The sequence below is a fragment of the Vulpes vulpes genome, chromosome X (genome assembly GCF_048418805.1).
Source record: "Vulpes vulpes isolate BD-2025 chromosome X, VulVul3, whole genome shotgun sequence".
Classification (NCBI taxonomy): Eukaryota; Metazoa; Chordata; class Mammalia; order Carnivora; family Canidae; genus Vulpes; species Vulpes vulpes.
The window spans coordinates 38,561,324-38,586,650 of NC_132796.1; the positions used below are offsets into that span (position 1 = coordinate 38,561,324).

A 25,327-nucleotide genomic window follows, 5' to 3' on the forward strand; every position below is an offset into this window, starting at 1 on the left:
TGCAGCCACTCTGGAAAACAGCTTGGAGGTTCTTCAAAAAGTTCAAAATAGAGCTACCCTACCATTGAGCAATTGAACTGCTAAGTATTTACCCAAATAAAAAAAATGCTAATTCAAAGGATACTTGAACCCCAATGTTTATGGCAGCATTATCTACAATAGCCAAATAATGGAAATAGCCCAAGTGCCCATCAATTGATGAATGGTAAAGAAGATGTGGTATATATAGACAATGGAATATATGTGGTATATATAGACAATTGTCTATATTGGAATGGAATGTGGTATATACAGACAATTGTTGCAAATGGCAAGATCTCATTCTTATACTCCAGTCAGAAAAAAGAATGAGATCTTGCCATTTGCGACAATGTGGATGGAGCTAGATAGAGAGTATTATGCTGAGCAAAATAAGTCAGTCAGAGAAAGACAAAAACCATATGATTTCACTTATATGTGGGATTTCAGAAACAAGCAAAGAGGAAAAAGAGAGAGAGAGAGAGAGAGAGAGGCAAACCAAGAAACAGACTCTTAACTGTAGAGAACAAATGGGTGGCTACCAGAGAGGAGGTGGGGAGGGATGGGTGAAACAGGTGGTGGGGATCAAGGAGGGCACTTGTCGTATGGAACAACACCGGGTGTTGTATGGAAGTGTTGAATCGCTATATTACACACCCAAAACTAATATTACCCTGTATCTTAACTAACTGGAATTTAAATAAAAGCTTTAAAAAATTATAAATTTATTTGCCCTTCAATGAGCAACTAAATGTTGGGGAATTTATTCTACAGATACTCTGGCATACTTGGAAAATGATACATACACAAGGATACTTAATGCAGCACCATTTGTAACTGCAAAGGATTCCAAAATAATGCACATCCATAGCAAATTGTTTAAATAAATGTTTACCTATCTACCCAATGGAATACCATGCAGATGTCATCAAAAGAGTGGTAAGGGGAAACCCTCCCAGTACTGATGCGGAAGGAACTCTAAGATATAGTAAGTGAAAAAAAAATGCAACAATTTTTATAGGCAGAACAGTTTTTATACTACCCCATCCTTTGTATAAAAGGAAGGAGACTACAAGTCTGTGCGCGTGTTTGCTTGTATGCCCACATACAAGCGCAGATGTCTTGGCAGATGGGGGGCAAGGGTCAGCAGAGACTTTCACTGTGTATCTTTTTGTACTTCCAGGCTTTTCAATCACAGAAATACCTTACCTATTCGAAACATAAATTTAAAAATAAATGAGCAGAGAATGGTAAGACAAACAAAAACGAATATATTTCCCTTCCTGTCCATCTGGAGTTATGAACTCCAGAGGCAACTTTCTAAAATTTAAGACTTTTCCTTTGTTACATGGGAGAACACGAGGCCCGAGTATCAAAAGGCATTTTTAGAAGTGAGTAAGTGAGAAAGAGATATATAGAGAGAATGACTAAATTTGTTTTCTTCCAGAAAACCAAATCCCCATGTATTTGTATGATACATGTGTGGTAGAGCTGACCCTGTTGGTGCTCTGTGTAAATTCCCTCGGATCCCTGTTACGTTTTCTGTGAACTCCCCCTCCCCCGACTTCTGTGTGCTCTGCTTATAATGGCCTGCACCTGTGACACTTTTGGGCTGTTAAAGCTACTTTGGGCTGTTAAAGCTATCTTGCCCACTTGCAAAGAGAGCAAGAAATGCTTGGGTATTTATTTGCCCTGGGGAAGCCTTGACCAGTTGACTAATCAGTGCAGGAGTATGAAGTCCTAGCTCCTTGCCTTTGGTCCAAACAAACTTGGAGGTATAATTTATGTTCCAGAGTCCTTCACAAGATCAACCTGAGGCTGGGACCTTGCTTGAATTCACACTTATTTGGCTTCTTTCCCTTCCATGCCCCACCTCTCCCACCCCCTTTCTGGTTTCTCCCAGGAGGACTTCACTTCATAAATCATCTGTACAGGAGTCCATGTCCTGGGATCCCTTTGTAGAGAACATGGCCCAAAGCATACGGTTTATTAGATTTGGAATAGCTATACCATGACACCAAAATTTGATTGCTTCTAATATATAGATTTGAGAGATTGGGGTATCATTATTATAAGTTCCAATCCCACCTCTCGAACATTATGAACACTCCAGATTATACCTCATTATGCAATTATTTTATGAAGCATAATAATTTCAATACCTTGCTTCTGTGAGCAAATGGGTTTTACCACATGCCTAATCATATTACCAATTCAGTTAATGTCGAAGTCCTGCCCCTAGGGTACAGTATTTTAAAAGACTATAAATGGAATTTACAATGTTTCAGGTAAAATAATACGAGGTAACAAATGAAAAAAACCCTCCCATATCATCTTGGGTTATCTGCTACCCTCCTGAAGCACGAGATTTGATTTGATTTCCTTTATTATTAGTTTTGCCTGCCTACCTAAAGGTGTCATTAAAGTTCAAAGGAGAATGCAGCTAATTTAGCAACTGCACATTTGTATTCCTCCCCCTATGAACTCATTTTCTCAACTCTAGCACATCTTTACTCTTACAAAAGGACTAGTTTCCTGAGCAAAATTTTCTATAACCACTTCACCATAAATATCACTTTGGCATCTGGAATTGTCCTACAGGTAAGGGCTTTGATCAAATGTTTGATCGTGTTAAAAAGCATCCACAGTACGGCAAAAGTCAGAGAGAACATTCTTGCCGTTTGTGGGCTCCCAGTCTGGGACAGAGGAATTAACGTCTACATCAGAGGTCAGCAAATCATACAGGCCAAATGTAACCTACTGCTTATTTTGTCACCACCCTGTGAGCTCAGAATAGCTTGTAGATTTTTAAATCATTGAGAAAAAAAATAAGAATATTATTTTGTGACACAAAAATTATATGAGACTCAGATTTCAGTGCCCATAAATAAAGTTTTATTGGAACACTGCCTTACTTACTCGCTTATATATTGTTTATGGCTGCTTTCAGTTGAGTGGTTGCGACAGTGACAGACTGGCCCTCTGCGGTAGGCAAAATAATGCCCCTTCCCCAGCTATATCCCTGGGACCTGTGAATATGTGACCTTAGATGGCAAAGGGGACTTGGCAGATATAGTTAAGTTTATGGACCTTGAGATGAGGAGATCATCCTGGATTATCCAGCTAGGTCCAGTCTAATCATAGGAGCTCTGAAAAGCCGAGAACGTTCTCCAGCTGGAGTCCGAGAGAGGTGACAGAGAGATCAAGGTATGGGAAGGATTTGACATGCTGTTACTGGTTTGAAGATGTAGGGGACAACAGGCCAAGGAAGGAGCTTGTCCACTAGCTTTCTGAGAGTTCAATTTGATAGGAGAAAATGAATTTGAACCACAGGCCAGTTTTTTCTTGGCCTGATCCTACATTTGGTTATCCAGCCAAGCTACCTCTTTCCCTGCCATAAAGCACAATTATGGTCTCTCATTATTCAGTTGGCACTACTAACAGATGTAACTGAGGGGAAAAAATGTATGTTCTATCCGTTTATGTATAGGCACCACTTTAAACACAGAATATTAATTTGTTTACTTATTTATCATCTATTTTCTCCTACTGAAACATATTCTTCTTTGGTAAGGGACTTTGTCTTGTTCATCATTCCCATTCTAGAACCGCACCTGACACAAAGGAAGTGCTTGGAAAATATCTGTAGGGAAAACAGACTGCAGCCATTTGGATAAATACTATAAAATGTTGTCAGATATGTATGGACATAGGAGTCAGGCAGAAAATGTCTTCTGCTCGTTTAGATCCTGCTGGTCAAAGAAGTCAATTTCTAGCTCAGATATTTTCAAATCCCACTGATTAGGATGGTAAGGGTTTGGGGGATGAGAAAGGTGGTAATAGAAGTTTAAAATAGAAATATGTAACGTGGTTCCTATTCTATTGTCAGAACATTTAAGGTTGGGTATCTAAACTTTAGGATGAAGATAAACCTTTGAACCTGAATCACAACACGTATGATCCAGACTGTTTTTCAAAATAAAAATTTGAAGCCAGTCTTTACAATCCTTTTCATAGCAGCCAGTATGCGTTAAGGCAGAAGTAATTATTATAATGATTGATTTTAATTTAGCACAATTCTGTCTTTAATAAATGAAACCTTTTCTCTCTTAAATCTAAAATATCTTGGAGTGGTTGTCAAGAGAGGAGAGAGCTAAGCTTTGCAAGAAGAAAAAAGGAAGAGAGCAAGCGAAAGCATGATGTTCTTATGGGGAATTCTGAAGAGTATTAAAATTGACTAATTCATTAGAAGAGTCTTTTGTGAGCTTATTACAAGTTCTTCATTATTACAGGTCTTCCAAAAGAGCTTAAAGGGCTTTTGAATGCAAAATGAACACTACATCTTGCTTTGATGTTTCCCAAATATCTGACTTTTTGAAAATACAGTAAGTAGATAAAAAAAAAATCCATACATATTTTCAGTTTTCCCGGTGATTTTAAATGTTGTTCTATAAGATTCAGATAGTTCAACAATTTTTGGTTGTTATTCCACTTGGTTCCATAACATCTTTAGCTCATACACAAAATATGTGTATTAGCGTATACAAACATATTTTATTAACTCCTTACATACTCCAAGTTTACAATGCAATTCAATCCTTCAGGGATATTAGCACCCATCACGATCCCCTCATTTTTTGATGGGGCCATGGTTCAGTATAAAACCATGTAGATACAAAAAAAAAAAAAATCCTCTTTTTCCTCATTCTGTGGTTGCCAATGGGCCAGCTCCCTGGGTATCTGATGCATTTAAGGCTATTTGAAACCCCATTTTGAGTGGAAACCTTGCCATCTCCTCTTAAAAAAGGTTTCAATTTATATGCTCCCCAAATATTCATCCTCCATCTGGTAACTGTTAAGAAAAATTATAAAAGAGTGAGAGACAAGGGGAAAAGGCAGATGTCATAGCCTTTGAATATCAAATGGAGAAGAAGGCTCACCCAAGGGTGATCTAGGGGAATGTACCTTGTTTGCTCACTTGACCATTCATTAAAAGTCAAAGACTTTGTGAAGTTATGTAAGAACTTAAAGAATTTTGTCTTCTAGAGATTCAAATAATTTCTGTTCAGTAGAAAAGATAACCCCAGGGGTCATAGTTTTTTTTTTTCCCTGTAGAAAAGTTTTGTATCTAACCCAGCTATGTCATCCTTTATTAAACTACCTATCCGTATCGAGCTCCTGACATGCTCTTCTATACTCAATATCCTACTGGTTTCCACATTCATTAATGAGTTGAATAAAATCTTCGGCTTACATACCTTTTGTATGTGCTCAAGAATCATGATTTCACTTTTTTCTGGAAATTATACCTTAGTGCCAGTAGCAAGTAGGTTCCAAATGACCCCTATAAGAAAGCAGATCAGAGAGAACTTTAATACAATAAATAAATAAATAAGAAAAATTACTGAGGTAAGGAAAAAAATACCTTCAATCTTTGAAGAGAAAAAAATAAATAAATCAGTCACCATGGGAACCAACACGGTAATGCATCTTCCTCAGCCCTGGTTCTGTTCCCTTTATTAGGAAAAGGAAAGGATTGGGTTCAAAAATCCCTGGGATCCTTTAGCTGATATATACTCTTCATTTCCTTTTTGCTCATTAAAAAAAAAAAAAAAAAACTGATCCCTCATTTTCCTGAAGCATGACTCTTACCTCCTTGCCTATCCCCCTTTTCAAAGGTCACCTGAGTCATGTTTCAGGCTTGAGTGAGCATTTGGTTATTACCAGATTCTTATCACCAGTGTCAGTCAAGTAAGGATAAGCCATGTCCCCTCCCCTCAAGGAAGTCTTGGCCTCAGAGAGAGAGAAGGCAAAGGAAACAAGTGAACACAGGTCAATGGAGGACAGAGGGATAGTCTGGAAGGATCTACTAAGATTTGTCTACAAGTAGGAGTACTTCAGTCTATACTGAAAAAAGAGGTGAAGGGGTTCCACCTCGAGAAGAGTTGCGCCTCAAGAAATAAAGACAGCAGGTTGAAGTCCAGTTGGATTTTTAATTATTTTTCTAAGAAATGAGTAGAGAACCTATGGATGAGATACCCTTCCTTTAAAAATTGGGTTAGACTCTGGGAAACGAACAAGGGGTGGTGGAAAGGGAGGTGGGCGGGGGGTGGGGGTGACTGGGTGATGGGCAATGAGGGGGGCGCTTGATGGGATGAGCACTGGGTGTTATGCTATATGTTGGCAAATTGAACTCCAATAAAAAAATTTTTTTAATAAATAAATAAAAATTAGGTTAGAGCTCTTAAACCTTATAACGTGTTCATTTAGCAAACATTTTCTGAGAGGATCAAATTTGTGTTAATGTCTTTTTAAATTTATTTTTGGTAGGAATCTCTATACCTAACTCGCACTTGAACCCGTGACCCCAAGATCAAGAATCACACGCTTTTCTGACTGAGCCAGCCAGGTGCCCACAACTTGTGATATTTTTAACTTTTTCAATTAGTGAAGAGCAATAACACATTCTCAAATGAAGTTGCCTTTTTTAAAAAGAAAAAGATTTATTTATTTGTGAGAGACACACAGAGAGAGGCAGAGACATAGGCAGAGGGAGAAGCAGGCTCCCTGTGGGGAGCCTGAGGCGGGACTCGATTCTTGGACCCTGGGACCAGGATCTGAGCCGAAGGCAGACACTCAACCACTGAGCCACCCAGGAGCCCCCCTGAATGGAGTTGTCTTATGTGCTAACCTTTGGCCTTCTCTCCAATCGTGGGGGGTAGGGATTGGAAACAAAGCCTCAGGGGACCTACCAGTGGGACAGCAGCTTTGGAAAGGAGACAAAAGCCAAGTGTGTGACATAAAGGGAACATAAAGCTTGGGAATCCAGTCTGGGGCAAGAAATGTCCCCTTGGGACACAAGTAACTAGAGCCCACATATTAATGGTATATCACTGAGCTGGCCCCTCTGCCATATACACCGCTCCAGTTGCCCATGAGTGACTTCCTCCTCCTACTGCCTTGAATTTCATTTTAACAAAATTATCTGCTCATTTGTTCTGATGTAAATGTATACAAGCTAGGGAATAAAGAAAACCACCAAATAGAAATTGCCCCTGCCACCTCACAGAAGTAACACTCAGTATCTTGATAGAGGCCCTCCTTCTGCGTGTATTTTTTTTTTTACATACCTTTATTAGTTTGCCATAACAAAGTATCAGAAACTGGATGGCTTTGACAACAGAAATGTATTTCTTCATAGTTCTGGAGGCTAGAAAACAAAAATCAAGGTGCCAACAGAGTTGGTTGTTTCTGAAGCACTGTGAGGGAGACTCTGTTCCAGAACCCTCCACTTGGCTTGTAGATGGCTGTCTTCTCCCCTTGTCTCTTCACATTGTCTTCCTTCTATGTATATCTGTGTTCAGATCTCCCCTTTTTTAAATAAATTTTATTTTATTTTATTGTATTTATTTATGATAGTCAGAGAGAGAGAGAGAGGCAGAGACACAGGCAGAGGGAGAAGCAGGCTCCATGCACCGGGAGCCCGATGTGGGATTCGATCCCGGGTCTCCAGGATCGCGCCCTGGGCCAAAGGCAGGCGCTAAACCGCTGCGCCACCCAGGGATCCTCCAGATCTCCCTTTTTTATAAAAACACCAGTCATATTGGATTAGGGTCCACCCTCATTATTTCATTTAAACTCAATTACCTCGGGAATGTGAACTGGTGCAGCCACTCTGGAAAACTGTGGAGTTTCCTCAAAGAGTTAAAAATAGACCTGCCCTACGACCCAGCAATTGCACTGCTGGGGATTTAGCCCAAAGATACAGATGCAGTGAAACGCCGGGACACCTGCACCCCGATGTTTATAGGAGCAATGTCCACAATAGCCAAACTGTGGAAGGAGCCTCGGTGTCCATCAAAAGATGAATGGATAAAGAAGCTGTGGTCTATGTATACAATGGAATATTCCTCAGCCATTAGAAACGACGAATACCCAACATTTGCTTCGATGTGGATGGAACTGGAGGGTATTATGCTGAGTGAAATAAGTCAATCAGGGAAGGACAAACATTACATGGTCTCATTCATTTGGGGAATATAAAAAATAGTGAAAGGGAATAACGGGGAAAGGAGGAGAGAAAATGAGTGGGAAATATCAGAGAGAGTGACAGAACATGAGAGACTCCTTACTCTGGGAAACAAACAAGGGGTAGTGGAAGGGGAGATGGGCAGGGGGATGGGGTGACTGGGTGACAGGCACTGAGGTGGGCACTGGACGGGATGAGCACTGGGTGTTATGCTATATGTTGGCAAATCGAACTCCAATAAAAAAAATATACAAAAATAAATAAAATAAACTCAATTATCTCTGTAAATACCCCATGCCCAAATAAGGTCACATTCTGAGGTATCGGGGGTTGGGATGTCAACATATCTTTTTTTGGAAGACACAATTTAATCCATAGCAATACTGACATATTGACTGCAGGATATTCTCTGTTTGCATCTGTTTGCATTTCCCACCTTCTCAGTCTTGCTCTATGTCCAGAGGCTGACCTGAATGGATGGCATCAATGGCCGCTCTTCCTCTGGTTTCCAGTTGAGTTGAGCCAATAGAAGGCATTGACTGAAGAACAGAGGGCAGAAGGAGGATGAGAGTTGGCATTTATTTACTCAATTTCTCCCCTTTTTGTCAGATCTATGGATAGTAAGGGTTTCCTACTTGTCCTAGTGCCTAGAAACCTCAACATCTCTTTTTGATCTTCTTAACCCTATTCCCCCTCCCAGCCTCACTCCCTGCCCCACAAGTAGTCTGTTTATTAAACACTTCCCAGTTAAAACCTTTGGGGTGGCACAAATTTCCTGTGTGAGATCTAATACTTAGACATTCAACACATTTTATATCACTGGCATACTATTTGTTAAGAAAAAATGCCTAAAAGTTTGGAAATAAGGCAAAGGAGGGGAGGCACGTCATCTCAGTGTTGTACTGGGAGCATTGTGTCATAGAATTATTTAATTCTCTAAGAAAATGTCTCCGTGTTTGGCTTCACTTTTTACTATTTGATTAAAGCCCAGACACTGTGAAGTTGTAGTCAACTTGTAGATTATTTCTGTCTGGTACAAAAGATAACTCTGAAGGTTATGGTTTTATAGCCTTATGAGTTATTTAATCAGATTTTTACCTTATATAGTGCTTATTCTAATGTTCTTTATTCATGCCTGTGGATACCCAGTTCACTAATTGCTCTTTGAACCAGCTTTACAATCTGTCAATGCCCTCACTAATGAATCAAATGAATCTTTGTTACATGTTTAGTCTATATTTATATAAGTTTAAATTTTAAGTGTTTGAATATTATGCTTTGACATACTTCACAGTTTTGCACTGATTTTTTTGCACCTTACATGTCATCAATTAATTTCACTCAACTACTCTGTAGGTGTTGAAGATTTAGGTTACTTGTAGTCTTTAGCTATTACAAATAAGCATTGCTAACGATATTCACTCTTTTTGAGAGAAAGAGAGAGAGAGAGAACTATAGGGGGAAGAGGCAGAAGAGAAGGAGAGAGAGAATCTTAAGCAGGCTCCACACCCAGCGCAGAGCCTGATTTGGGGCTCGATCTCATAACCCTGAGATCATGTCCGGAGCCCAACCAAGAGTCAGGTGCTTAACTGACTTAGCCACCCAGGCACCTCTGATGATATTCACTTCCGACTGTAATTCACATGTAGGCAAATGTTTGTGGGAAGGGGAATGGTATAAAGTTTGTATTTGGGCAGCCCGGGTGGCTCAGCGGCTTAGCTCCACCTTCAGCCCAGGGCCTGATCCTGGAGAACCCGGATTGAGTCCCATGTCGGGCTCCCTGCGTGGAGCCTGCTTCTTCCTCTGCCTGTGTCTCTGCCTCTCTCTCTCTCTCTCTCTCTCTCTCTCTCTCTGTCTCTCATGAATAAATAAATAAATAAAACCTTTAAAAAAAAAGTTTGTATTTGGCCTTCATCCTGCATATTCAAGATAATCCTGCTCTCCCTTCCTTTCCTGTCCTACCTTCATCCCATCTTACCCCATTACAGGCACCAGGGTGCCCTTCTGGGACTTACAGTCAGTTTGGAGCATGGCCTGAGCGCACTCCTTGCTAACAATAGCACCTGACATGCATTGAGTCCTTACTTTATACAAACACTGTACTAAGTGTCTGATCTGCACTATCAAGGTCCTCATGAGTATCAGTCAGCCAGGCCCTATTATTAATCCCCTTTTCTCTGTGTGAGGAGGCTAAGTTGGGATTTATTTTTTTTATTTTTTAAAGATGTATTTATTTATTTGACAGAGAGAGAGCATACAAGCAATGGGGGGGGGGGCAGCAGTAGAGGGAGAGGGAGAAGCAGGCTCCCGGCTGAACAGGGAGCCTGATGTGGGACTCTATCCCAGGACCTGAGCCAAAGGCAGACATTTAACTGCCTGAGCCACCCAGGAGAGCCCCTAAGTTGGGATTTAAACCCAGTTCTGACCATAACGTCCATGCTCTTAAGCACTAAGGTGGGAATTGACTGCATAGATATTAGATACCTGGGCAGATGAATAAATGAATGGTCAAAGCTCTCCTGAAAGGGCCAGAGTAGCTGAGTCTCACCAGCTGGGTACAATGCTGGTTGGGGCTGCCTTGTCAGCCTTCTTCCTTGTTCCTTCTAGGTTAGGGGTTGCCAAGCTTTTCTAGAGGGCTAGACAGTAAATATTTTAGGCTTTGCAGGTCAAAGAGAATGTCTTTCACATATTATTATTTTTTTTAAAACCCTTCAAAAATGTGAAAACCATTCTCTCCTGGGCCATACAAAAACAGGCTATTAGCCAGATTTTGCCCACAGGTTTTAGTTTATAGACCCCTGTTCCAGGTCACTGATTCTCCCTCTAGATTTGTCTAACCTGTTACATCCAACCCCTGAATTTTTAATTTTGGTTATTGTATTTTCTTTTTTTAGCTCTATTGAATTTTTTAGTGTAGTTTAGAATTTTTATTTCATTTGTTTTAATATTTGCAGTTCTCTGCCAAATTCTTAATTTTGTTCTTTATCTCCTTGGGCATAAGGAGGATCATTCTTTTCTTTTCTTTTCAAAAGATTTATTTATTTATTTATTTGAGAGAGAGAGCGCGCGAGAGAGCTAGAAGGAGAGAGAGAGAGAACACGCATGCCCACACACTGGGGGAAGGAGCGGATTGAGAGGGAGAGAGACTCTCTAGCAGACTTAGTGCTGAGCACAGAGACCAGGATTCTGAGATCACAACCTGAGCTGAAACCAAGAGTCAGATGCTTAACCAACTAAGCCACCAGGTACCCCAGAAAGAACTATTATTTTAAAGCCTGTGTCTCATAATTTTAGTATCTATAGCCTGTGTGAGTCTGTTTCTATTTTCTGTAATTTCTGCTGGCTTTAATTTATGGCATCTTTTCTTCTTATGTGTCTCATTATTTCTTGTCAAATGCTGGATATTGTATTTGCAAAGCTGTTTGCAGAAACAATTTGATGTATAGCTGTTCTCCTCCACAGAAGATACATGTTTACTTCAGGAAGGAATCTGGGCATGCCAGGCGTTTGGGATGCACAGAAGTACTAGCACACCAGAATTTACTTATTCCGTGTTTGGTGATTAAGGTGATTCCAGGCTACAGCTGTTGGGAGAATTTGCTTCTGGTTATAGGATGCAGCCCGTTGGGGTAAACACCCATCGTCCCGTATATCGTTGACAGGTTCCTCAGTTTGGCAAGGCTGTGAAAAGTTCTGTTCAGCTTTTCAGCTTTCCTATTAGAATTAGTATAAGTGCCCAGGGGAAAAACCGCTCCCTGGGTCTCTTCCTTCTCCTAGATCTTGGGAAGGTAGATCAAGGGACCTCCCTTGAGCCTTCACACAGACTTTTTTTTATTTCACCCACCTTCTCTAGTTGTCCCAAAGTCATGCGTGCGCGCCAAATTCCCTAGTCCACCATTTCAGAATCCAGAGATAAATTCTCTATGCATATGAATTTGGTCTTGTTATGGAAAGAGAAACTTGAGAAGAGGCTTATACTATCCTTCAAAAATTCCAAAGAAGATGGATCAAGCAAACAAGCAAAAACATACGAACACATACCTACTAATTTGTTCTAAATTTCCTCTGCAGCATATTTTTATATATAATGGTGAAATCCTTGATCATCAAAATAATTTCTAGGTAATTATTAATTATCTGTGATACTCTAAAATCAACAAAAATTAACTGTATATTTTGAGATTATGAATAAAGCCTAGGTTTATCAGCAAACAGGTTTCTGTATGGACATGAAATTTCCTTTCTCCATGGTAAACATCCAGAGGTGAGATGGCTCAGTCTCACAGGAAGGGTATGTTAAATCTTACAAGGAGCATACTGAGCCATTTTCCAGAGTAACTATATTATTCTGAATTGCGACCAGCAAATTGTGAGACTTCCAGTTGCTCCTCATCCTTACCAGCACTTGGCACTGTCATTATTATTAAAAATGTTATCCATTAGGGGCACCTGGGTGGCTCAGACCATGGAGCATTAAGCTCTTGATCTCAGCTAAGGTCTTGGTCTCAGGGTCGTTGAGTCCAATCCTCATTGAGATCTATGCTGGGCATGGAGCCTACTTAAAATAAAATGTTATCCATTATAATAGGGATGTAGTGGTATTTTGCTGTGGTTTTTTTTCAAGATTTTTTAAAAATGTACTTATTTGACAGAAAGAGAGAGAGGAAGAGAAGCAGGGGGAGAGGGAAAAGCAGGCTGATATTAGTATAGCCACTCCAGATCTCTTAGGATTACTGTTTGTATGGTATATATTTTTTCTGTCCTTTTACTTTCAAAGTATTTGCGGTTTTTTTTTAAAGATTTTATTTATTTATTTGACAGAGAGAGAGCGAGAGAGCACAAGTAGGCAGAGCAGCAGGCACAGGGAGAGGGAGAAGCCTCCTGCCGAGAAGGGAGCCCAATGTGGGGATTGATCCCAGGACCCTGGGATCATAACTCAAGCCAGAAGTAGATACTTAAACCACTGAGCCATCCAGGTGCTCCTATTTGGTTTTGAGACTATTGTGTGTCTCTCGTAGACACCATAGAGTCAGATCATGTTTTCTTATCCACTCTGCCAATCTCTGCCTTTTGATTAGGGTGTTTCCAGGGAACTGCAACAAAAAAACAGATAAAGGCAATTCTTGGGATGAGGCTTGGGGGAGCTCCAAACCTCTTCTGCCCCCTGTGGCTATTAGGTTGCTAGTTTTCACAGCTACTTTTGTTGTGAGATTGCTGGATTTCAAGGCTTCCAAGGAGACTGGAAGAGGAAGATGTTATGAGGCAAGTACCACAAAGCTCCCATTCTTGCTGAGATTCCACTCTTTTTCTTGAATAAACATTCTGTGAATTGTTGCAAGCCTTCACTTAGTTTCCAGAGTTCTGAAAAAGTTGATTTTGACAATTTTTTTTTAATTTTTTAATTTATTTATGATAGTCACAGAGAGAGAGAGAGAGAGGCAGAGACACAGGCAGAGGGAGAAGCAGGCTCCATGCACCGGGAGCCTGATGTGGGATTCAATCCCGGGTCTCCAGGATCGCGCCCTGGGCCAAAGGCAGGCGCCAAACCGCTGCGCCACCCAGGGATCCCCGATTTTGACAATTTTTGTTAGCATTCTCATTGTTCTTATTGGGGAGAATTTTTGCGGATATTTTTGTGCCACCATTCCCACGGACATCACTCCTCTGAATCTGCTTTCATATCTAACAATCTATGAAGGAAAATCTATTAAGTGTTTATTTTTTACAGGATTAGAAAGTACATATCTATATATTTTCTGGTACTTGAAAAATAAAACTGAAAACACCTTAATGAGCAGGCATATTTATTTATTTTTTTTTAATTTTTATTTATTTATTTATGATAGTCACAGAGAGAGAAAGAGAGGCAGAGACACAGACAGAGGGAGAAGCAGGCTCCATGCACCGGAAGTCCGACGTGGGATTCGATCCCGGATCTCCAGGATCGCGCCCCGGGCCAAAGGCAGGCGCCAAACCGCTGCGCCACCCAGGGATCCCAATGAGCAGGCATATTTAGAAGATACAAAGAAATAAGGAACAGAGAATAAATTATATATAATTCGGAAAGATAAGGAGTAATTTGCAACAGAGAAGCAAAGCAACTCAGATTTTAATTTTAATTCCACAGTTTACAGAATTCAACAAATGAATGAACCCAAACTCAAAACTCCCTGAACATTTTCATCTAGCACCTGGATCTTCCTAGTATACTGTATTAATTTTCTATTGCTGCCATAATAATAACCATAAGCCTCATGGTTAAAAACAACACTATTTCTTTGCTCACCATTCGGTGTGTTAGAGGTCTAGGCAGACTCAGTACTTTCTCGTTCTGGGCCTCATAAGACTGAAATGAAGGTGTTGGCCAGGCTATATTTGTCTTTGGAAGCCCTGAAGAATATTTCTCCTTCAAGCCCATTGAAATTATTGTTGGAATTCAGTTCTTTGCAGTTGTCGGACTGCTGGCTGTCATCAGGGGCTGATTTCTGCTTCTAGAGACTACCTGCATTCCTTGGCTTATGGCCCCCTTTTGCCCGTCTTTAAAGCTAGCAACAGTGAGTTGACTTCTTCTCGTGCCTTGAGTCTGATGTCCTCTTTTGTTGCCAACCAGAAAAAAAAAAAGTCTGTTTAAAGAGACTCACATAGTTAGAATTGGGACCACTGGGATAATCTCCCTATTTTAGGGTCAGTTGTGCTATGTAACATAATGTAAGTCGGGGGGAAGGCTGTTTTTATGGTACCCACAGGACCTGTATTAGGGCATAGAATCTTGAGGGAGCCATACTTAAAATTCTGCCTATGTGAAAGCCAGTTTGCAAAATGATTGGCCTGACTGCAAGTTTGAAGGCAAGGTAGAGTCCTGCACAGAGAAAACTTTTCCCTAAATTTTGACTTTGGAAAGTTGCAAACATACGAAAAATTTGAAAGAATAGCGTAATGTACACACACATATATAATCAATAAGATTCAAGAGCTATTAAAATTTTCCATGTTTGCTTTCTGTATCTGTTTTCAAGTATGATGCTATGAGAGTCCTTAATATTTGAACATGCATCTCCCAAGAATAAGGACATTTTCTTAGATCACCACAGTGCCATTATCACACCTAAGAAAATTAACGATAATTTCCTTATAATAACTGCTATGTAGTTCATAATCAAAATTCCCCAGTTGTCCAAATATGTTTTATGTAACTGCTTTTTTTGAAAAGTGATTTAAAGTTGATGAAATGTATTTGTCATATCTCCTTTGTGTCTCAACAAAACTGTCTCGACATCTATTTATTTATTTATTTATTTATTTATTTATTTATTTATTTTTAAAGATTTTATTTATTTATTCATGAGAGAGGCAGAGACACAGGCAGAGGGAGAAGCAGGCTCCATGCAGGGAGCCCGACGTGGGACTCAATCCTGGGACTCCAGGATCACGCCCTGGGCCGAAGGCAGATGCTTAATCAATGAGCCATCCAGGGATCCCCTCGACATCTTTTTAATTTGCACTCATAGACTTGGAAGAGACAAGATCAATTTGTCATCTTGTTGAATGCCCCACATCATCCTGAATTTGACTGTTTCCTTGCGGTATCACTTAACTTGTTCTCCTGGCCCCTATATTCCACGTGAAAGGTTGAAAGGCAACACTATTTCATAGGTTATGCTGTTTCCTTCATATTGTATCAGACTAGGTGTATGTAATGTCAGACTTCCCCAGCCTTAGTGCTGTTGAATTTGATTCCTGAGTTGGTGACAACCACCAGATTTCTCCACTGCAAAGGAATGCATTTCCCTTTATAGCAGGCGAATTATTTGTGAGGTGACAATTTGGCACCACGCAACTCTTCTGTTCACCAACAACCTGACAGCTGACCATTTTGCCATACATTCATAATCCCTTCTTGAATCAGTTGTGCCACTAGGGTTTGCACATTGGTGATTCTTTACTTCTATCATCCTTCTATACTTATCAATTGTAATTTTTCTGTAAAGAAGAGGCTTCTCTCTTCAATTAAAGTAGAGGAAAAACTTATTTTTTCTAATTACAAATCACCAGAGAAAAAGTTGATATAGAAATCATCTGCAATGCTGGCAAATGAGTGGTTTTTCTTTCTCTTCCTTTTCTTTTTTAATTATCAATATAAACTTAAGTATTTTATTCATTTTGGGACACCTGGGTGGCTCAGTCAGTTATTTCAGCTCAGGTCATGATCTCAGGGTTGTGACAGTGAGCCCTGCATCAAGCTCCATGCCCATCTTAGGATTCTCTCTCCTCTCTCTGCTCGTCCCTTCCTTCTTCCTCTGTAAAAAAGAATAATAAAAAAAGAATTTTATTTGTCTTGTGTATAATTATGTTTGTTATCATCATTATCATTATTTGATACTCAAATTGCTCAGTCAAATTGGACAGTGGGAACCCTTCAATGTAATGCCAAGATTCTTTTGAAATGACTCCATTAATCTTGGAGATTTCTTTGGTTTTGTTTTGCTTTCTGAAACAAGATAATTCAGGCTCATCTTGAACTTTTCCTGCAGAGATCTGGAATCAGCTCTCTCTGAAAACCCTTGATTGCTTTTAAGGGAATGCAATTCAAAAGCCAACATAAGTGCTAAATGTTCTCATTGTTATTGGGGGAAGGGGCATGGATTCTATACCAAGGGTCAGAAAACACAACAAACTCTGGCCCTTTAGCTACTGCTTGCTTTTGTAAATAAATTTTCATTGGAATACCATCATGCTCGTTTGTTTACATATTGTCTGTGGCTGCTTTCACACAATAACAGCTGAGTCAAACAGTTGCAGCAAGATGAAGTGGCCTGCAAAGCCTAAATTGTCTACTATCCAGCCATTTCAGCCATACAAGAAAAATTTGCCAATTCTGGTGTAAACATCTAGGAATTATATATTATAATAACATTCCATGTTTCTGTTTTTCATTCAAATTGGAACTCAAGTGTTTTTCTTGACTTCTTTGATTTTATTTTTGTATCTCTATTTTCTTAACTGAAAGTCTTGTTTTTTTCATAACATGGACATAGTTACATGTTTTACTTTACTCTATAATACATAAAAATAGCTCCAAAATTGCAATGTCAATATTACTTCTAAAAATAAAATGACTGAGGAGAGCTTAAGGTTTCTTTGTAGTGTTTTATGCCTTTATAATATATTCCACCAAGAATGTACACAGTACTGTGCACAGGCCACTTAAAATAAGGCTTTTCCCTGTGGGTTCATTTGTTTCACTCTATTTTTAATTTTGGAGTTTGCCTTAACATTCCTTTTTATATTGATATTATCTGAAAATATGGGGTGCCTGAGTGGCTCAGTGGGTTAAACTCTTGGTTTCAGCTCAGGTCATGATCTCAGGGTGGTGAAACCGATCCCTGCATTGGTTTCCGTGCTCAGCACACAGTCGGCTTGTCCCTCCCTTACTGCCCCCACCCCCAGCACTTGAGTGCATGTGCTGTCTATCTCTCAAATAAAGTCTTAAAAAAATTATGAAGATATGTAAAACACAATCCTAATGGAGGATGTTAACAGGCGTATTAGAAACTAATAAATTAAAGCTATAAAATCCAAGGGAGGATATAGAAGAATTGGCAATACCATTAGCAAGTTTGAGAAAACTCCCCAATTCATGTTATAAAGTCAATATAATCTTGGTACCAATAATGAAAGAAAAAACATAGGAAAAGTATAGGCTGATCACTCTTACAAAGGCTGCTACCCAAACCCCTAACTACAAAAGGAAAATTAGCAGACCAAATCTACTAGTATGTGTGCATGTGAGATAGGTACTTGATGGAGAGATCGATGGATAGACAGACAGGCACACAGAAGGCAGGTTTAACCTGGAAGTTGAGGCAGTAGACTGGGAAGCCAGAATGCCAAAGTTTGAATCTCAGCTTCACATACTGCTATCTATATAAGCCTGGGCAAGTCATTTAATGTTTCCGTGCCTTAGTTTATCTGCGAAATGAGGTTAATGATAGCACCTACCTACTAGGGTTGTTGTGGGCCATTGATCAGTTAGTATAGGTAAGATACTCTATGTAAGAGTGTTAAGTAAGTGTTAACCTGCTATTGTTGTTTTTCTGGTTGGAGGACAACTTGTCTCTAGAGTGGTTAGAGTTCAGGGCTTCTACTCAGAGTTAGCCAGACTTGAGGTTAGGGGCACCAGCAGTATCTGAGAGACATGATGATTGGTTAACAGGACTGACTGGAGGGGCGCCTGGGTGGCTCAGCAGTTGAGCATCTGCTTTCGGCTCAGGTTGTGATCCCCTGTCCTGGGATCGGGTCCCACATCGGGCTCCCGGAGGGGAGGCTGTTTCTCCCTCTGCCTCTGTCTCTGCCTGTCTCTCTGTGTCTCTCATGAATCAATATATAAAATATTTAAAAAAAAAAAAAACAGGACTGATTTGAATCCCAAAATGATGGGGGAAACTCCCATAGAGTGCAGGGCAGTAGACCCCCACCCCCTACCCCAAATCTGCCTCACCCACTTCCAGGGCCAACAGGGATGAGAGCAGGAGGCTGAGCAGGTGGAGCATTTCACGTGTGTGCTCCTGCCAGGGCCCTGTGTCTCGAAAGCAAAGCAGGGTAGAGGCCAGGAGAGAAGGTTCTGGAGTTAGACTGCCTGAGTTTAAATCCTGGCTCTGTTTCATACGCATGCCGCCTACTGCAGACTTCCTAATCTCTGGGAGCCTCCATTGGTCCGTCTCTAAGATGCCAATAATATTAGCACCCAGCTCAGAGAGTGTGGATCACTGAAAACAGGGCATGGCACTCTCCAAAAGCGTTCGCTGTCACTGTTCTGTGCCATGTCTGTGAACTTGTCACCGTAGAGGCACGCCTTTAGCACTGAGGGCTGTCTACCTCTCTCCTGGTCATGAGGGAACAGGAGACATTAAGAACCCACATTGGCCTAGAAAGTTCCAACTGAAAGAGTCCTCAAAGAGCTGCCCTCCACCTCCCGCCCCCCCCCCCCCCCCCGCCCCGAGTTGGGATCACGCCTGATCAGCGGGTTCACTTAGGGCCTGTGGGGGTGAGGGGAGCCGGAGAGTGAGGCTGAGCCCTGGGCTTGCATTGTTCAGAAAAGGAAAATCTGTTTTAAAAGATTTTATTTATTTATTCATGAAAGACAAGGAGAGAGAGACAGACATAGGCAGAGGGAGAAGCAGGCTCCTCGCAGGGAGCCGGATGCGGAACTCGATCCCGGGTCTCCATCCAGGGACTCGATCCAGGGACTGGATCCAGGGACTCGATCCAGGGAGTCTAGGATCACGCCCTGAGCCGAAGGCAGATTCTCAACCACTGAGCCACCCAGGCGTCCCAGAAAAGGGAAATCTGATAATGCAGCTTGCTCCGACTACAGCCTGAGGCCTGCCCTTACCCCGCCCCCCCCCAAGGTAGGCAGCAGCACTTCCTCCCAATCATGTGGCTCGAGAGACGTCCCTTCCCCCATAGTTGCACAAACAGGAACTGCTTCTCAGTATTCTGCTCTTGACATCCACATCAGACCCTCTAGATTGCAGCGACCAGCCCACAGGGGCCTCACCCAGTTTCCAGAGTTCTCTGCATTTGGCAGACGTCTTAGCAGCAGAATGATAGAAAGCCAACTAGAATCACTTATGCAAAAGAGGATTTGTGGCAAGGACACTGTGGGTAGCTTCTAGAATCAAGGGATTTGCTAAGCACACAGAGTCACGTAAGCAAAATCCGGACAGCTCCAGGAACCTCAAAGGATGGAAAGAAGTTCCTCAGGATCTGTGTGCTGTCTCTTACCCTGTGACATTTTCTCAGATCAATTTAGGCCCAGAGGCTGAGACCAAGGCCCTGGAAGCTTCCAGCCTCCTATCTACTCAATTTCACGGCCCCATAGGAAAGTGGGAAAGTGGTCTCTCTCTTTTGTGCTAATTAAAATTACTCTGGTGGACACGGGCCTGTCTTAGGTCACAAGCTCATCCCTGAGTCCCACCACTGTGACCAGGGATCAGGCCACTTTTGGCAGGCGCCACCTCTAACCAATCACCATGCCCGGGGAGGTGGCGTCTGTGAAAAGATGGCAACTCCCCTTTGACCCTCGGGTTAAAGGAGCATCTCCCCGAAGAAAGCAGAGTCTTCAATCCGGAAGAAAGGAGGGGAGTTTGATATAAAAAAAAATAAATTAATTAATAAATAAATAGATAACCTTACCTTCTCATTAAAGACAAAAATCGAACCTGTGAGACCTTATACAAAGTGACATGACTTCCAGTCACTGAGATGAATATTCATAATGCTGCAAGTCCAGACTTAACCCACGTGTGAGAAAATGTGTCCACCTAAGTGATTTTTCTAGCTAACAGAACTTTCTCTTTTTAAGTGCTAAAACTTGTTTCTTCAGCTCATTTTCTCTAGTCTCTCTAAAATATAGCCCAAACAACTTTCCCTTCTTTTATAAAAAGAGCATCCTGAATAAAATTTCACCACGACTTGTCACCACGTGATGGTTGTCAATTAATGAACATCAATGATGTTCTCCTGGATCACTGAGGCAGGTAGAGCTGTCTGCCTCTATGCCAAGGGCAATGGACTGTGCATTTTGATTTCTTGTTTCACTTTTAAGTTTCTGTCTCATGTTCTGAGATGTTTTTTTCCCACTACTGTCACTGGTACCTGTCCCTACTATCTTTCCCCCTTAAGCATTCCCCCCACCCCCCTTGCTTATTTGCTAATTCTAATCTACCATGGATTAGGAAACCAGATGACCAAGAATGTTACAATATTGTGTAAAATATTTGCAAATTCAGAAGCTAGAATTTACTGCCGTGTGAAGAAATGGTCTCTGAGTGAAAGCTGGGGAACTTGTCTATGAATAAATTATGAAAACTCGAACACTTATTCAGGTATTTCTCCACACCTGTCATTTTTTTTTTCCAATGTTCGTCTGTCTCTGCTCAGAGATGCATTCTAGATGGTTGTGTTACCAAAAGTACGATTTTACTTTTTATTTTTTATTTTTTTTCAAAAGTACGATTTTATAAGAACTGAGGTATTTCCTTACTTCTTTTCTCCATAGTATCTCCTTACTAGATTTTTTTTTTTTTAATGCTCTCTGCATTTAAAAACATCTATTTATCTGTGAGTCCTCACTCAGCTAACTATTTTAGGCCATTTCCAAGAAGTCAAAACCTGGGCCTCCTGTCCCCCACCCCTCCTTTAAATCAGTAAATGAATACACAGGGGACAAATAGCATTAAAATTTGCACTGACCCAGCAGCTTCCAGTCACGGGAATAGAAAATTATAGAGACAACTTTTTCTATAGATAAATCCCTATTAAACACTGTGATTTCAAAATTAATGCTGGGCAGTGCTGAATTCTGGAAACCGATAAAATATTTCCTTGTGGGAAAGAAAGCTTGCAACAAAAATTGACAGGGAATTGAGAAGAGATCTGAATTCAAATACACAGATCCTGTTTTTACCAGAGATAATAAAAATAGAAGAAAAAGAAAAAAAAAAACCCAGCCCACTTCTCTGCTACTAAATGAGAGTAGATTGAAATGATTATGGCCTGCATGTCCCAGATATGAAGACCCACTCTGGGAACTTCATCTCCAAAAATAGCAAGTCTGGCTCTGTCTATACCAGGCTAAACAACAGTTCGATGGCTTGATTCAGGGGAAAATAAAACTGATTGTATGACGAAGTTAAGTAGATATTACAGTTACTTTGGCTGCATAATAAACCACCCAAAAACTTGTAGCTTAAATCAGCAGCATTTATCTTGCTCAGAAATCTGCAATCTGAACAGGGTTCAGCAGGGACAGCTCATGACCGCCCTGCTCCATGATAGTGGAGGGGACTCGAAAGCCAGCTCCACTCGCCATTGGCAAGGGATGCTCCAAGGCTGGGATCTGGAACACTCCAAGGCTCATCTACTCACAAATCTGGATGTTGATGCTGGAAGGACTCAAACAGCTGGAGACCGGGACACCTCAGGCAGTCTCTCTGGGTCTCCATGTGGGCTCTCTAGCATGGTGGCCTCCAGGTAGCCAGACACCTGACATGATGGCACTGGGATCCCAAGGCAGGGATCCCAAGAGCAAGAGCCTAGCAAAAGCTGTATTACCCTTGATAACTCAGCCTCAGCAGTCACTCAACTGTCACTTTGTCTGCATTCTGTTGGTGAGAAGTGAGTCACCATAGGCCAGCTCATGTTCAAGGGGAGGAAATGGTGGCTATAGTATACAAGAATTTGTGAGTATTTTAGAACATCCCAGTTGGTGACCCTGTCTGCCCAAGGAAGGCCCAACAGATATTGCTACATCAGGCTTCTTAATGTGGCAACTCCAGACCTAATTCCCTTCCCTCTTAATTATTCTAGCCAGGGAGCAACTCTTCCTGGCATCTGCTCAAAGGCATCAGGTTTCATGAGTCTGCTGACTTATTTTTGGATGAATTTGAGACAGAGGAAGAGAAGAAACAGAAGGGGTGCCTGGGCTTAGTTAGTGTTTACCCCTTTCCAGAGGCCTGGCAGCGAGGAAGCTTTGCTGAGAACAAGGTGAGCGCACACATGTTTGGGTTTCGTCAGAACAAGATTCTCAGAGCCAACGCCTACACAGAAGCTGCCGTGGTGAGAACCTCAGGGAACCCAGCCTGAGCAAGAGATTGAGACAGCTTAGGTTTACAAATGCTCCAGAGTCACCAAACAGTCCCTTTATAGTCTTTTACATTTGTGAGGTAGGGATTCTTAAACATAGGAGCAATCAGCAATTGCACTACTAAGGGGTTTTTTTTTGTTTTGTTTTTTTAAACTTTTATTTGGAGCACCTGGGTGGCTTTAGTCAGCTAAGCATCTGCCTTCGGCTTGGGTCATGATCCCAGGGTCCTGGGATTGAGTCCCACGTCAGGCTCTCTGCTCAGCAGTGAGCTTGCTTCTCGCTCTCTCTGCCTGCTGCTAAAAAATAAAATAAGTAAATAAATAAAAAAGATTTTATTTATTTGACAGAGAGCAAGTGAACACAAGCAGGGAGGAGCTACAGAGGGAGAATGAGAAGCAAGCTCCCCACTGAGCAGAAAGCCCAACTCAGGGCTCGATCCCAGGGCCTTGGGATCATGACCCAAGCCAAAGGCAGGTGCCCAACAAACTGAGCCACCCAGGCACCACACACTACTAGGTGTTTATCCAAAGGATACAAACAGTGATTCAAAGGGGCAAATGCACCCAATATTTATAGCGGCAATGTCCACAGTAGCCAAACGATGGAAAGAGCCCAGATGTCCATCAACAGATGACTGGAGATATATATATATAATGGAATATTACTCAGCCATCAAAAACAATGAAATCTTGCCATTTGCAATGACATGGATAGAGCAAGAAAGTATTATGCTAAGCAAAATAAGTCAGAGACAGACAACTATCATATGATCTCATTCATATGTGGAATTTAAGAAACAAAACAGATGAACATAGGGGAAGGGAAGGAAAAATAAAATAAGATGAAAACAGGGAGGCAAACCATAAGAGACTCTTAACTCTAGGGGAACAAACAGGGTCACTGCAGGGGAGGTGGGTGGAGGGATGGGGTAACTGAGTGATGGGCATTAAAGAAGACACTTGATGGAATGAGTACTGGGTGTTGTATGCAACTGATGAATCACTAAATTCTACCTCTGAAACTAATAAAAAAAATATAAGAGCAATCATAATAAATGCTTTGGAGTTGTAAATTACTTTGGACCTTATAAAGAATATCCACATAATCCTCTCAATTTCTACTCTGTATGGCAAAACTTCTGATTATTTCTTCTCTACCAAAAGGCAGGGGACGACACTATTAACTTCATCTTCAAGGAGGAAATTGGATCAGTCTTTGAAAAGATGGCATCTTATGTTAGGGGAGGCTTGGGTAGCTGCTTGCAGTGGTGGTTTCTGCTGATCAGGGTGATTTTTTCCGGAAGCTCTCTCTCACACTCAAGCTGGAAGGAACTACCCCTTTCTCTTCTCTCATAGCACAATGATCACATCTTTATTTCACGTTTATTCTCTTGTGGGTGCCATTTTGGATAGCTCTTCTCATATCCCTACTGTATTCCCTAAACTCACCACACAATTGTGAACTTTCGAGCATTGTGAACTGTTTTGATCCATTTTACTCCTTGAAGCACTTACATGCTACCTCACACGTATCTGTTTGTTGAGTGAATGTATAAGTGAGTCAGTGAAGGGTCATGAAAATGTAGTATATGGAAACTTCAATATAAAAAAATGTGAAGTCTTATGAAAATCACACTCATAAACATGAAGGATGTCTCTTTTAACTAGAAAAGACAAAGAAAAAATGTAAAAGCACATAATCTCGTTTATGCATGCTATGAAGAAGTATTTCAATATCACTATCCATCCATTTTGATAAACACGTGCTTGGTGTATCTTAGTGGGCCTACATCAATATTTGCATCATTATCATCAAAAGAGAATAGACTTAATATTTTATAGCAATTTTATGACCCTATCATTTGAAAATTGCATAGATATTATGAGAGACTCATTGTTTTAATAAGCTAGATTTATGGAAGATATTTCCAGTATCAAATGAAGAGGAGCCTCATCGTACTTTTGTTGTAAATGACTTTTCATATTGCCAAGTCAGTTATTATGGTTCTGAGACACTGAACCCAGAAAATTCATTTCTGAGTCAGGAATACTCGATCTGTAAGATGTGAAGGGAATGGATGCCTTTACGTTGAATTATTATCAAAACCAAAGATAGACAACCTATTAGTTTTGGAGGGAAGAAACTCAAAAGCCAACGAGATGAGACCAATTATTCACCTCATGGGCAAGTAACTGATTGTCTGTCCATGTAAATAAGCAAACCATGGGTTCCATGACAAGGACAATGCCACTCACTCCATGAGGAGACTATAAGACCGTTTGGCATGTCCAGGTAAGGGGGCAGAGTGCATGCTGGCATAGCCTGGAGCAGGAAGAGGGTAGGCTTCCATGCACCTGGGTCAAAGTGATGGCCATTCTATCTCAGAGACCGGCTCACTCAACTACCAGGCAACAAGAAGGATCCTACTGGCTATAATGGACAAATGTTTCTGCCCCCAAGGTAAGCAACCCCAGGAGAAAGGGAGAGGGCAAAGCAGATGTTGTTCCTCTTCATCCTTGTGAGAAGGGCCCTGAATAAACAGAGAGGGGAAACTGGGAAGATCTGAGTTGATCTAAGTGGATTCAGAAATCTGATGGATTTGAATGTTTTTGTTCCACAAGTAATTAGCACCG

General features: G+C 41.0%; 1 pseudogene; it reads left to right on the top strand.

The window, feature by feature from the left end:
- The first annotated feature begins 5,484 nt into the window (after positions 1-5,484).
- LOC112929960 (creatine kinase B-type-like) overlaps positions 5,485-25,327 on the top strand; it is a 39,987-nt pseudogene continuing 20,144 nt past the window's right edge.